A 12,788-nucleotide genomic window follows, 5' to 3' on the forward strand; every position below is an offset into this window, starting at 1 on the left:
AAATCCTTCTAAGGAGGTAACATAATCACCATTCATGATTCATGAAGAACACTCTTGATCCTGACATACATACATGACATGAAGCAGATAAAATTACAGAAGAGTTTCAATCAAAGCAACGATAGCAGGTTAATACCATTCTTAATCGTATGCCCTAAATAGAAGACTTAACTCAAAGGTTCGTCTAGTCCTTTTTGAAAAATGGTCCTGGCTTATCTCAAGATAGTACCTTCTGAGATAGATAGCCCGCTCATGGCGATTACACGAATTAAACCTTTACCAACTACTATTACGGTTGGGTATTGCACAGTCATCAGAAGGAATGTTAGTCTTTCAAACCATAATACAACCTTCACAACTTTAACCATCATCACTGTATTCCTTTGGCACAAGCGCCTATAATTATCCTCTTACCTTTAAAGTGTCGGCCACCTCTTTGGCCTTTCCTGATAGTAAAATTTCCTTACAGTCAATGTCATTTTAACCACCTCCAAATAAATTTTCTACCTCATTTCAATCACTGCTTATGTGAAGATGTTTTCCTTAAAATCTGATGAGTAAAAAAAATCACCATTTTTCCATAAGTTATTGCCTCAGTCTTTAGAGGTTAATCACTGTCATGACTGACTCTCAATCATAATTAGAATATCTTTTATCTTAAGTACTAATTGCCCTGAATAATTTCGACCATTACTGGTTCGATCCATACCTTCTCGTGGTTTAACACGTGCCCTACTTGGCATTATTATAATTACGTCATATTTCCTTTATCAACATTTCTATTCTTGAAAATTTTGAATTTTACCTTTCTCCTTGTAAAACCTCTAAGGTTATCCTTGAATCGTTCCTCCTGTATTCCCTAGATACAGGACATATCAAAATACCATTTACTAATACTAAAACCATTGTCTATATACTTCTGAAAAATTTCTCCACTGATTCTTAAAGGTTGTTGTTACCTTAACCCTTTCCAAATCATACTGTCAAAACTCATACTGTCCCTATTAAGGGTGAAATGCCAACCTTTATGCATTCCCCTAGGATTCATTTTAAGTTACCGATATTCTATCCTTAATTCCACCTTTAAAAAGGTACATGCATCCTTCCATGGATAAATCAAGTCATATATCCCTGATAAGGGTATCTTATTCAATCATTCCCACCTCGATAGTATATGCCTAATTTTCACAATAACATCTGTATTCAAAATGAGGTCAATCAATATGGCATCCAAAAGATAACAACGGTTATCCGCTTTTCTTGCCTAATTTGGTAATGATAACAAGGATGTTCTGGAAGATATTGGTCGTGTTCAACGTGAACCTCTTCTTAATAATTCCTTATTTACTTTTGTTGTTTATCTCAACAGTCACCTCAATGTTGGGATATCTTTCATATCTGGCGTCTCCCTTTCTGGGTATCATGCCACCGGTCTTACACTTCACCTTCTTGAAGGTCACTTCCTTCATCCAATTTTCTTAATTTCTTACTTTCTTGTCTCCTCAGTCTATCCGCGTCTCATTATTTATCCTTCGAACTATCTCAAGGTTTCCTCGAATCCTCCCAACTTATAGGGGATAAAATATATGTATCTCTTATGCCCTCAACCATCAATTTTAACTCATGGTGAATCACCCTCATCCTAACGAATGCATACTTTTCTATTTCTATTGCTACGAGTCTTTAGGGTTTCCTCATACCCAACTCCCTTATCATACCTCAAACTCTATTGCCTTTATATTCCTTTCCACTTCAGTTTCTTTTTATTTTCCTTTCTCTTATCCTTATTTCATGAACCAACACAACATAAGTATTGATTTCAAACATCCCGTCATTCTGGATTCGTGTCCTCAGAATGAATCTTGACAACTTTTACAACTTAGATTCATAATTCATCATACTCATCCGCTTTTGTTCTGACTCTAAAGCTTTTACACTATCTCCATAACCTTGGGAATTACTTTCCCGAAAACAATTGACCGGACTTTAATCAGTTTATTCTAACCTCTGGCTCCGTGCCTTCCTTGGCCTTTCACCAGCGGGTGGTCTCTCTCTTAGGAGGGTAAGTGACAAAAACACTCTTTTGTGATTCGTCAATCATTTAGAATCTCAAATGATTCATGTATTTCCTTTAGCCAGGCTCTTGCCTCGACTGGTTCAGCTTGTTCCTTGGAACTCTAAGGGCTTAGCGACTTAAAGGCCCTGAAAGAATTTCTCACCGCATTGTTTCCTCAGGGTGGTGGTTGGGGATAATAGTCTAAGTTCTGTCTAGACAGGTCCATAAATTGCCGTATAGGAGTACCGTCCCGGGTCTCCTTTCCTTACTCGACTTTCTGTTTCCTTAGTATGAAATGTTTAAACCTCTCCCATAATCGGGGTTATCTTATACATTAAAAACCTTGTTTTCCACTTCATTATGTTATGGGTTCCTTCTATCTTGATGGCGTCCTCCCTGACTATCACATTCAGGGTTTGCTCTAACCTTATTCCTCAAACTAGCTTTCATCTAAGATTTCATCTTTAAGCTCTTGAACGTTTGGAACTCAAATTCTGTAGGAATACCTCATTATTCCCTTATCATCTTTCTCGGTATTAATCTTTTATCTAATTGTTGGCTCTCTGCCTTCATTCATCACTTTTTCTGGCACAATATGTTCTTTTCCGATAATTCGGACTGTATTGCAATCTCAAACAGCTTTTCGGTACCGGCTCCGGTTACCTTCACTTCTATTTCCATTTTCTCAAAATCTCTTATAACTCTCCCAAAGACATTATAATCTTGAGTCTCTCCTTTTTACTAAGGGCATCAGCCACCACATTGGCTTTCCCCAAATGATAAAGAATCTCCCAATCATAATTCTTGATTAGCTCTAACCGCCTCCTCTGGCGTATGTTGAGCTCTTTCTACGTGAAAATGCACTAGAGCACGTATGGCTTGTGTAAATCTTGCACTTCTCTCCATACAAGTAGTGCCTTCAATATTTAGGGCAAAACTATTGCCACGAGCCCAAGCTCATGGGTGGGGATATCGAATTTTATATTCCCTTAATTGTCTTGACGCGTACGCGATTACCTTACCGTGCTGCATAAGCACGCACCCTAAGCCCTTGTGCGAAGCGTCACTATACTTCACAAAATCTCCTTTTTCCATCCGGCAACGCCAGCATAGGGGTCGTCACCAACCTTTGCTTCAGTTCTTAAAAGTTGTTCTCGCATTTCTCTGTCCATTCAAACTTCTCAGTCTTACGAGTAAGCCGCGTTAAATGGGCTACTATCTTTACAAACTTGAACGAACCTCCGGTAGTGATCGACCAATCCTTCCTCTGGTAGTCGACCTAACCATGGTCATCAATTCATCAGTGGTCCTTTATTCATCTTGTCAGGATCCTCCATGGGATCCTCCTCAGCAACTGTCCCTTCTAGGACAACATTCTCAACCGCTACATCCTCAATATGAACATCATCCGATCCCGCGTTAGGACGTTCTATCGGATCCATAATCTGATCTCCAGTAAGTAATAAAACATCATCGCGTTGTTGCTCCTCAACCTCAGGGTTCGGAGTCCCGCTACCATATACGATAACGAACTACGCTTCTATCACGATATTTATAAGAGTTCCCATAAGGGTTTTAACTGTCAGTACTACGTTAGGTAGCCCGACTATGAACTTGGCAAGAGTTCTTATTATCTTAGTGAACTTATTATCTTAACGTCGTATCATCTCTGAGGTTTATAACGCTTAGCTCTGATACCACTTCTGTAACACCCCCAAATCCGGGGTCGGGGATCCGGGTTGTCACGAGTTCCATTTCCCTTAATAACACCCAATCTTAATAAACAATCAACTACTCTGTACTGTGACCCCACAATAAACACACACACCACAAGTTATAGTCTCAGAGATGAATATCCAAAAATAATCACAAGTCGTTTTATTCCACAATTATATGCCAATTCACCTTAAAAAGGTTTCTGAATAAATTTACATTTCTTTGCCATTATTACAATTCATAAATATACATAATCTGGTACATCAAAAGTTGAAAGTCTAGTCTATTGGTAGTTCCTACCTCAGCTACAGCGACATCAACGCCTATAGGAAACTGCGGAACATTTCCTATCCGCTCGCGAATTGGGAGCTTGGTCCTGTTCATCTTGTCTATCTGATATTGTGTGATGAAAGAAGAAAGCAAGAGTGAGCAACAAGCCCACCAAAATAATATGTATAATAATTTACAATATATGAGCCTTCTCATAGTACTCATGAAAGTCTTGGTCAAAAGAAATGAACCAAGTTTGATATCTTAATGCGATGAAGTCGCAAAATATTCAGTATATATACATATATACTTTTCATAATCTTGGAAGTCCTCTTCCATGCATAATACACACAGAGTTCCAGTGTATAACTGTATAAAAATATCGTTGCAAGGTGATCTCATATATCTAACCTTGTCTCAACATTTTTCTGAAAATCTTTGTCATACATAAGATAATCATTTACTAGATATAAGTTTAAAAGATGAAGTTACAAGATACTCCGATATACTTATATCTTTTCCAAATACTACTTTAACTACCACCGTTCAAATTATAATTAGTTCCAAAAGTTCATCACCCAGATGAGACTACAAGATAAGACTTGAATAAATTCAATCTTTGAAATATCATTATAAATAATGAAGTTACGAGATGCTTCATTAAGTCCCGATATATAAATATATTCATATATATCTCCCATACATTTCCTGGAAACCTCTGTCATGTAAAGTATGAACAGAGTTGCAATATCCAATAAATTTGGAAAGGAAAAATTTTTGGCATAAACCTGATATCTTGTTGATCAGGCAAAGATACCAATAAGTAACCTTTTCTACTAGTAGATGGATGAATCCCCCACCGGTCATCACCCTGGCCACATAAGGACCTTGTGCTGGACCGCCACCCGGCCTCTTACGCGTTGATGGACTGCCACCCAGCCACTTACACTTTGATAGACCGTACCCCGGCCTGTCGCTTATGCCGACTCAATTAGATGGGCTTACTTCCCGAACGTTGGGTAAGTAATCAATTCATTTATTTTCTCAAAACAGCAACCACGTTGCGAATGTAAAATGCACCACAGAGCTGGATCCCCCAGGTTTTGAGCAAGTATTTAAATCCCCTTTGAAAGGAAGATCTTAAATATAAAAATGAGTTTTGGGGTCCACTCTAACTTTAAAAATCATTTTGAAGACTCGAAAGCATTTTTAAGAATGTTTGGAGTACTGCTGATTTATTAAAATAAATCAGTCCCGATATATTAGAAAATATCTGAATATTATTATTTAAATAATATTCTCATAAAGATAATCCTTATAAAAATAATCGAAGTAGAAGTTTTAAAACTTATACTCGAAATGGATATTAAATAACCAAAGATACACTTATATGAAAGTACTATCTTTATTTGAATAATCGAAAATAAGTTTGATTATTGACACCTTATTCTTTAATAAAATAAAGAATATATTTTAGTAATAAGCGGAGTCATAATACCTCGAATGAATATTATAAATAATATTCATTAAATAAAATAAAGGAGTCATACATCCTCAAATGAATATTCAATTAATAATCAATAAATATAATAAACAGAGTCATAAGTCCTCGAATGAATATTCAAATAATATTCATTAAATAATATAAAGTTATCGAATAACCCTTATTCGATTAATAGTTGTGAAAACTATAACCATATATATATATATATATATATATATAAAATCTACTCGGGATCCTCGACTCCCGGTTTTAGAAAATGTTTTCACCTTTGGGTCCCTATACTAAGGGTATATGCAAATTACCGCTATCCTCTAGTATAGGTATTATCAACTGAACCAACAGATATATATGGCAAGAATACGAAACAGGCATGCATATGTACCATATCACATGCTCCAATAAATCGCAAGAATTTTCTAATAACAATCATGCATTTATCGCAAGATAATGCATATACGTATATACATCACAACAACAGTATAACGGGTAGAAAACTTGCCTGAGCGACTGGGGGTTACGAATGGCTCGGGACGAGTCTGGTCACCTATAAGCAACAAGTAAGTTGGAATTAAACCAAAGTCACTTGCAAATCTATACTTTAACTAACTTAGACTCTAACGCTTGTTTTGCGCTAACTGATTCTCTTAAGTCACTCGAGTACCCTCGGCTCCACCATTTTTAATAAATTAACCATTACGAGTTTTAAGGCGATTCTTTCGCGAGTGTCTTACCAACTGCCTAACACTCTTACCATAATTGTTTCATACACTAATTAACCCTTTTTGGTCTTTAACCTATGTTTCAAAGTAAGGCGAGGGGAAAAGTTTCGTTCGCGAAACGCCGTTACTTAAAACGGTCGTTTCTCCTAAACCGTATATCGGAATCAAACGAACTACATATCAAAACGAAGCTCGTAACATGAGCTATCTAAACATGGCAATGGTCAACATCTAGCAGGGGGTTCTCGGGTCCTAATGTTATGAACAAAAGCAGTCTAAAGTAAATCGGACATTACGACGGCTATGTTTACGCGATTTCCCAAATTTAAACCATTCCAAAACCATCACAATTCAACCCCAATCCATTCATACAACCAAAGTCCATCATTATCACATCATAACATCCCCAATAAATCCAATATTAACATTTATACTTATGCTTAAGCTTGAATTTAACTATACTTAAGTTCTTTTAACCAAAACAATACGATTCACCATTCCATTTCACTACCACTCCAACCCAAACTCTAAACCACAAGCATTAAGCCACTATATCATCATAACAATCAAAATCATCTTATTATACAAAGGAATCTAGGGTTTGGAGATGATATACCTTCTTTGAAGTGGTGGGAGTAGCTAGGAAGCCTTAAGAAACCTTGAGAAGTCTTAGGGATGCTTGGATCTTAAAGGAAAACAAGAAAAATCAAGTTAAAAACTTTGAAATCACTATTCATTGTCTTCTTCATTGATTGCTTGAAGAAGATTGAGAAAGAATTGAAGGCTTAAACTCATAATATAGCCATATCTATGCATAAGGAACACTAGGGAATTATCTTACCAATTTAGGAGGCTTGGATCTTGGATTTTGAAAATTTTCCCTTTGAAATTGAAAAAAAGCCGAGAGCAACCTTGGTGAAGAGAAATATTTTGTGTTTTGTTTGATGAAAATGAAATGATTGGCTTGGTGGATGTAATTTTGTTTTTGTTTTGGTTAATTACCTTTTTAGCCTTAACTTTGTGTGGTTCTACTTCAACCACATCTCCTTCCTTCCCATGTCATGCTTATGTCATGCTATGATGTCATCTTCCCCTCCTTGTCCTCTTCTCATTGGTTGGGTGACATCATCCTCTCTAATCCCTTTGATTAACTTCCTAATTGTTTGCCTAATGACTGCTGATCTGTTATACGGTTCGCTTAACTTTCGTTTTCGTTTATCGTTTGAGGGATCATACTCGGGATCTTATTACTTAGGTTCCTTTAACCTTTCTCAATATATTATATTCCTTTTATGATCCTCTCTTATAATCCTTTAATTTAAATCCTTTTTATCCTGTTACCTTATACTCAATTCTTTCCGTATCTAGTGGATTTCCGGGAAAAATCAAAGTGTTCGGAATTGGATTCTGACGATCTTTACATACACTTATATACCATATAGAGTGCCAATAAAATCTCAGAATATCCATAAAAGAACCCCTACCTAGTGTGGCATGAAAAGTTTTCTCATTCAGCAAAAACACTATTCATAAGGGTTTCAAAAAATTTCAAAAAATTGGGGTTATTACACCAACATTACTCATTTATGGTGGGAACCCAATACACCTGAGAGGAGATCCCTCGAAGTGTATTCAATGTGATAATAACAAGTCGTAAGGGTAAGTATGATGCTCCTTAACAATAGATTGATACTTATGTATCTGAAGTCTATCCCCTGTAAACCTTTAAGGTACTATCACTACAAGTATAGCAAGAGTTAAAGAACTCTGAATGTGGTCAATTTTTTGTGACTAGATGGAGCAGTTTATCTCCGGAGATGCCCGGCTTAGCGAATGTAATTGTGAGGTCGTAATTAGAGGAAATGATTATTACTTGAATTATTCGACGAACAGGATCGAGATATGGCCATTAACGTCTCAAAGGTGTATATCATCACCATAGCCTTTGGATGTCATCGTCTTTTGAGTGTGGTTACACCAAATGGATAGAGATTCAAGGTGAAATATTTCATCTATATCTGATGACTATCGAAGTAGAGGACTTAGGTAGGTTCGAACTTGGAAGAGTACCAACTCTGAAAAAATGTGTCATATTTAAATCCGATACATAATTCAGTATGGATTTATGGGGGAATGTTAGAAAATTGAAAGTTTGGAGCTTTAATATGGTAGATTCCTTATATGGCTCTAAGTAATTTTCTTAGTATAATCCATTGAGAAATAAATATAAGGGCTTGAGATTGTGCCTCAAGGCCTTTATACAACCGGAAGCATTTTAAAGACCTTGACCGTCAGAATCAAGGCCTTGACAGGAACGATCTAAAGTCCTTGAGCGTCCTGAGTCAAGGCCTTGACCTAGATAGACATATATACACAAACACACACACACACAGACACATATAAGTAATATATATTTTTTATATATGATTATTTATATACTCCTTGATAGAAAAAGAAAATGTATGAATGGATAATAATAATAATAATAATAAGAACCCTAGCTAGCCTATCTCTCTCTCCCCCCAAATATATATACGTATACATAAATTTTTTGGGCGAATTGAGGTGTGGTCGCTGTTGAGCTTTGCTGGCCTGTGACGAATTGTTTTGCTGCTGTTTTATCCTGAAAGTGAATTTGCGACATCCCAACACAGCATAACTGAGGCAAATATCTCTTCAAGAACAGTCGTATCTTTTACAAGATTCGACGACTCAGTTGTTATACAATATTAAAGGTACATTATAGATAAGATTTTTCTCTCGTTATTGTTTACTATTGTTGTTTCTAATTATCAAATTTGTTTGACCTTTGTGATTTGTTTTATTAATTGGTTTTGATTGCATGTTCTTGAATTCTAATTTGATTTGAATATAATTGTCATATTGTTGCCTGTGTTAGAATTTTCCAACAAATTGATTACTCCATCATTAATGAATATATCAATATCAATGCTTGATTTCTCTGAAAGGAGGACCATATTAGAAGAAAATATTTACTAATGGTGCCAAAGCGAGCTAGATGACTCTACACACTTTTTTGGACATATTAGGGGTTGGGAGTGAAGTAATTTAAATGAGTAAATTTCTCAAAATTTCACAACCCAATGAATTGTTGAGCTATTACTGTCGTATAAGATGCCTGCACATTTGGCCCATAAGGAACTGATAGTAAGATGATAAGAGATTTATTAATATATTGATTTTATGGATGCGTCCTAGAGCAAGACAACACAAAGCCTTAAAGTAAGTACTGTAGGCTTTTTAATGGACCAAGCGGAAAATATCAAATTTATTTTCTCAGGCCCCATGCTCAGTTGTCATAGTTTGGAAGATGAACTAAAAACTCTACACTTTTTGGTATAGCCCTAAAAGAAAATAGGAACATAGTTTCAGCTTATTGCATTGTCACATACTCGATATTATTATATGGCAATATCCTAAAAAGTAAAGCAAATATTCTTTAATGACAATGACATGAATTACTTAAACGATATTGATAGTATGAAGAATATCCAAATAGTCATAATCAAACATACACAAAATTGTGAAATGAATTTCTACAAAGGAAAGGAAAAATGAGAGAGAAGTAATATGTTGTCAGGTGGGTTGATATTTAATTTCTACCCATACTGTAAGTTGGATACACATATTATCAATTATATCTATTACTCTGCACGTTATTTAATCCAAAAATGTTAAACTTGAGTAGTTCATTTAGTTCTTCACCACTCCATTCAGACTGCAACAACGACTAGTTACTTGGCCCCTAAAAGATACCTACATTTTTTCCTCCATTTGAAACTATTACGTCTTTTATCATTTAAGGTTATAAGAGTAATTCGCTGGATTTTTATGGCGAATGGGTGATAAGTCTTTAATACGTATACTGATATAAATACTTTACAACTCTTACTCTTCTCTTATACTCCATTTTCAAATATCTCTTTTAACACTAAACTGTTAATATCGTCTCTTTATGGTATATCATTGAAATACCACCACAAGAATCACTTAAGATTTTTTATGGTTCGGCTACCAAAAACCAACACAATATGGTAATAACACGAATCAGAGCTATTTATTGAGATTTTGCAGGCAACTCAGCATGTTAACTCAATAATCTCACACCTCTAATGAACCAATTAAAGTGTATATATACCTTATATTTATAAGAACCAACTACATAATATATTAACTGTATCGATAATACTACCATGATCTACTAAAATAGCTATTAAAAATTGTATGTTGTTTTATCAAATAAAAAAAATTATATGTTACGAATAAATATCATAAATTAGATTTTTTTAATATAATTTTATTGTAACTAGCTACTGATTCATCATATATCTTTTATTAAATTAATACATTGCTTGACACACACACATATGCACACACATTTATGTTATTACAATTCGTTGAAAGCGGGCCCCACTATTAACAAATGAATTTAGTTAATAAATATTTGAGGTATGTTACCGAAAAAGATCAATGATGGAGGTTAATCACCCTAAAAGTCATCGGAGTATGGCGGTGATGATGAATTGGGGCTTAAATTGTAAGGATTTATTTGGTGATGGCTCGTTAAATTATTCACTTATAATCCCCCACAATATGCCTACATAACTATTTATACAGGATATCAAGCCAGGCGTAGTTCTTGGGAAATAAAAAATCAATATGAATTTAAGCTTTTTTTCGAGGCTTTGATGAGAGTCATCAAATCAATTTTCTATTATAACTCTGAATATTATTCGCTTTATGAACGACCGACGATGTGGCCTAGTCACGAAGGTTCAAAACTCAGTTACAACTTCGGAAGTTCACAAATAAGTCATTTTCCCAACCGAGAATAACCTTCCGCAACCATCTATTTCTAGTTGATAAATATATGTATATAGCCATAATTTATCGCAAATATTAAACCGCTTCTTGACCCCCCGACGAGGATAACCCACATCCAAACTTTAAGCATGCCTAAAGATTTTGAAGACGTATTCTCCGGAACTCGGTTTACTCCCTTTGCGCGATATAACCCATTTCTTAAAACCTTGAAAACGTCCATGTAAATTTTATACTATAACATTAATTGGTAAATAATTGTTGAGAAGTTTGAGTCACTATCAACTAGAATCAAAGATAAATCAAATTTATAACTTTGAGAGCTTTTGCATAAATTTTGAACAGATCTCAAGTACGATTAAAAACGAGGAAATATTTCATATTTTGATACTCTTTGAAACTATTTGATTGCAATCTTTAAAAAATCTTACCAAGAACTGTATTTTATAATATACACGCTGAAATAATTATCCGATAGTTTATTTTAACCCTAACTATGCCGATCAATAAGCCATTGTCATCGTACTTTAACCACTTTCAGACTTTGTATAATAGTTCATCTCACTTTTGTCATCGAACTTTGACCACTTTAATCACTTTCGGAGTTTGTATAATAGTTCATCTCACTTAAATGAACATCGAAATAATCATTGGATAGTTTATTTTGACCCTAACTTACATTGCAACATTAATATCATTGGACCTTAAACACTGTGATCACTTTTAGAACTTGTATAACGGTTCATCTTGGTTAAACGGTAGTATTTAGAATTTTTAAAGAAGTAAAATTACTTTAAAATTTTAAACCGAATAAAATTTATGGTACAACAATATAATAATCATTCTTATATGCTTAAATTATATTTTTAACTTTTAGAAATCTGTAGGTAAAATTATATGAAGAAGTTAGAAAATTAGATGGCGTGTTGTATTAGACTATTAATTAGATAATTAAAATTTAAAATTTTAATTAATTAATTATATGAATACTTAGACATAAAATCCGACCCAATTAATAATGTAGTGTCATAATCATCTTAATTAATTCAAAAATAAAAATTATTAATAATATTTAATCTTTCAATCTAATCTAATGATAATAGTAAATTTAAATTTTCATACATTTATTTTCTCTATCTCAAAATAATCCTTTTAATATTAATATTGTATTATCAATTTATTAAAAAATTATTATTATTATGAATAAAATATATATACATGACATCATAAACTGGAAAAGAATGACCTCAAAACATTAAAACCAATCTATACTATTATATTAAAAATGAAATATTAATAATTTGGTTGTTGGTAATTGATCACTAATCTAGAACCATCAGACCAAATTGATGAGAACCGTTAGATGTAATTTTAAAAATTATTATTCAAGTGATATCAGATCGCATTCTACAACCAACATATTTTTAAAATTATAATTTATAATATGTAATGATTAAAATGACGGTACATATACTAGTTACAAGTTATCTATACTATATTATAATAACCGGAATGAGATATAATTTGATATGGTTTTTTTTTGTTGGTTTGGTTATCCCCATTTATAACCGTCAGATCTTTTTAATGAAGTGATCAGGACCGTTTGATTTAAATACTAAAAGAATGCACACTACTCAAACTCTCAGATTCGAACCCCGTCAACAACAAATATTTATATTAT

The sequence above is a fragment of the Apium graveolens genome, chromosome 3 (assembly GCF_009905375.1).
Source record: "Apium graveolens cultivar Ventura chromosome 3, ASM990537v1, whole genome shotgun sequence".
Classification (NCBI taxonomy): domain Eukaryota; kingdom Viridiplantae; phylum Streptophyta; class Magnoliopsida; order Apiales; family Apiaceae; genus Apium; species Apium graveolens.